This window comes from Mixophyes fleayi, chromosome 5 (genome assembly GCF_038048845.1).
Source record: "Mixophyes fleayi isolate aMixFle1 chromosome 5, aMixFle1.hap1, whole genome shotgun sequence".
Classification (NCBI taxonomy): domain Eukaryota; kingdom Metazoa; phylum Chordata; class Amphibia; order Anura; family Limnodynastidae; genus Mixophyes; species Mixophyes fleayi.
The window spans coordinates 19,074,318-19,077,759 of NC_134406.1; positions in this window are offsets into that span (position 1 = coordinate 19,074,318).

The following is a 3,442-nucleotide window of genomic DNA, read 5'->3' on the forward strand; positions in this document are numbered from 1 at the left end:
GGCGCCGACTATTTAAGTCAGCGCGCGCGCCGCCATGGGCAGTTCGACGGCGGAGAGAGTCAGAAGAGGACGTGTCGCGGAGAGCTGCGGGATCAAGACCAGAAGAGAAGGCAGCGGAGACCAGCAGTGGCGGCAGAGAGCCCTTGTTAGGGCTAAGAGCGCCTCTGCTGCCTGAAGACCGGCGGGATCAAGAACAGAAGCCGGCGGCAGAGCAGAGAAGCAGCGGCAGGCGGGGAAGGAGTCCAGGAGAAGCTCCCCGAAGACAGCCCCAGGTAAGGCCTTGCCAGGCAACTCCTCTCCCGGGCCCACGCCCGCAGTACATGTAATAAAGTCGGGCACAAGGCCCGTGGCACGTGAATTAGGGGCACAAGGCCCAGGGACCTGGGCACTAGGCCCCAACGAAGTAGTGGGCCAGTAGGCCATTAGTATATTGATATAAAAGGGGACAAGCCCCTGTTAGATAGCGAGGGGGACTCTGAGCCCCAGAGGTACAAGGGCACAAGGCCCTTAGGTAGTTAGTGGCCTAGAGGCCATAGGAAGGCCAGAGGGCCTGGTTAGGGGCTGGTAGCCCATTTGCTATTAAGGGCACAAGGCCCTCGGTTAGTTAGGAAGGCCACAGGCCTCAGGCAGGGGCTAGGACCCCTAGGTAGTAGGGCACAAGGCCCTAGTGAGTGGGCTCAGAGCCCTGAGTTAGAGAGGGGGCTGAGGCCCATTAGTCAGAGCAGAAGGCTCTGTGTGTAGCTGGGCAGAGACCCATGGTGTGTAGGGCATAAGGCCCTGGTGGTGTGAGGTAGAGGCGTGAGAGCCTTGTGAGTGTAGGCGCGGTCCTGTGTGAGGTGAGCACATGTGGTCAGGAGGTACAGTAGAGCGGAGGCTCCTGTGGTGCTGTAGCAACCTGCTGGTTGGCTAGCAGCGGTGTGTTCGGGTAAGTAGTGTGCAAAGTACTGTAGACTGTATTTATTCTGTCTGTGTGGCGAGTGTAGTTTACATTACAGTATTTTGGTGTGCTATCTAACTGTGTCCAGGGGCAAGACGTCAGGCCCCCATTAAAGGTAGGCTCTTGTTTCCTGTGGTTTTCCTGTGCTAACCCGTGCGGTGGGGGACAAGTGTAAGTACCAGCATACACATAGTCAGGGGAGAACACACGTAGTTTCCCTGTCCCTTAGGTCCCCGGGGTCACACTGGTACCCAGAGGGGGTGGCTGAGTGAGTTGGTGGCAGTACAGCACACCTTGAGACAGTTCCAGGGGCGGCCGTGGTTCTGATCAAGGGTCCTCAAGGCCGGTTCCGTGCAGGTGGACCTGTGGTTCCGGACGTAGGGACACGTGTGAGATACCCGAGTACAGGCAGTCGGGCGGTTCAGTTCGATCGGCTGTTCCGTGCGGCAGTCGGCCCGCGGGTTAGTGTGCTGTTTTACTGAGCCTCAGCCGGGCTTAAAGAACCCGTACTTAGGGCCTGTGTGTGACTCCATAGCAAGAAGGCAGCTTCTTGGTACGACCTGGGTGAGGGGGTTAGGAACCGCCCTCCGGTTTAGGCTGTGAACACCGGCTGGTGTTCCCCGTAGCGTGTAACTAGTAGTTCCGTTAGTGCACCACATTTAGTTAGTCCTAGTGTTTGACTTAGTTGCGTTGCCGACCATTAGAACGTTGTTAGGGTCGGGTCGCCGTTGTAGTTAGTCCAGTTTTGTGGGTGCCATCTTAGTTCACGGAGAGCGTAGAGGGAGGCTGTGTGTTCTTGTCATCCGCAAGAGTCGGGAAGGTGCAGGAGAACCGGATCGGAAGTGGGAGTGTCCCGGTGAGTATCACGCTCGATTCCTCCTTTCGGTTAGGCCCTCACCGGCAGGTGTGTGAGGCACTTGAGGCGGGATTAGTCCTCGGATTAGTCTTGGCCTTCAGTGCCTGTAGTCCCCCGCGTCTTGGCAAGAACAAAGTGAGGAGGCGGCAAGGAGCTTGGACTGACCGTGTCCTCGTCCCTTGCCGTAGTCTCGGACAGCCCTTACTTGGTAGACTCGGTTTAACTGTGTGTTTCCCTCTTAGGTGTTACTTGCGGGCGTCCGGAGAAAACCCAAACCGGGACCGAGGTGGGATCCAGTCATCCACGCGGATCGTGGTAAATTCGGAGGTATTAGGAGTTAGTCGCCCTGTGAGGCACATCTCCTTTAGGGACCTTACATTTTGGCGTAGTCGGCAGGATCCGCGTTCGTGATGACGGATTCACGACCAACCACGCCTTCCCCCGAGCGCAACCCGCCTAATGTGATGGCTGTGGGTGCCGCGTTGTCCCACCTGCCGAAGTTCGATGGAAAGAATCTTGCTTTCGCCGACTGGCAGGAACGGCTGCATGGCACTGCCCGGTTGTATCATATCACCGGTGCCATGAAGGTGGAGCTGGCTCTGAACGCCCTGGAAGGGGATGCTAGGAAGACGGTTCTTCTTCGACCCAAATCAGATAGGGACACCCTGGACGCCATCTTCAAAATCTTGGGAGGATTGTACGGTGACACCTCCTCTGCGGCAGTTCTGAGGAAGAGGTTCTTCGGGCGTGTGCAGAGAGAAGACGAGAGTCTGACCCAGTTTGGCAACGCTCTCCTAGAATTGGCGGGAGAACTCTGGCAGAGAGACCCACGGGGGTCGGCCGCCATGGGAGACTCGGATGTGCTACTGCGAGACCAATTTGCCCTGGGGCTCTGGAACGTGCCACTCCGGCACATTCTACTGGACAAGGTGCGGGACCAACCTCACCTGGCGTTCCAGGAAATACAAGCGGAGGCTGTGTCCCGGGACAGAGATGATCACTACGGGCCTTATGCGGTAGCGCCCCAGCAAGTCCTGCTCACCAGTAGCCCGTCCGAAGCAGAGGCCCAACCGTTGGAGAGTTGTGTGAAAGATCTAAAGGAAGCTCTCTTAGCCATGAAGGAAGAAGTCGCCCAATTGCGGCAGGAAGTCCGTCGGCCGAGGGATCGCCGAAGTGAAGGGGGACCTATAGAGGAACGGCGAAGCGCCCCCAGGTCCCAGCAGGGCCCAAGACCGGGCGTTCGCTGCTGGAGATGCCAACGCGTGGGACATTATGCCCGAAACTGTCCCGAACCTCCAAACCAGGCACCGTTAAACTAGAGTCCCTCGCGGTGAAGGGGCCACCCGCGGGGGAGATGGGGGCAAACCCCAACTTCACCAACTCTGCTGATTTGGTGGGAGAGTGCCCTACCGTAGTAGCCACGTTAGGGGGTAAACCACAACAGTGTCTGCTGGACACGGGGTCTCAGGTGACCACTATGTCGGAGCGGTGTTTCCTGGAAAACTACGCTCACCTGCAGAAGAGCCGGGCCCAAACGTGGATTAAGCTGACCGCCGCCAACAATTTGCCCATCCCTGTCGTGGGAGTAGTCTGGTTGGAAATTGAAGTATGCGGACAGACCTTGGGAAAGAAGGGCATTCTGGTGGTTG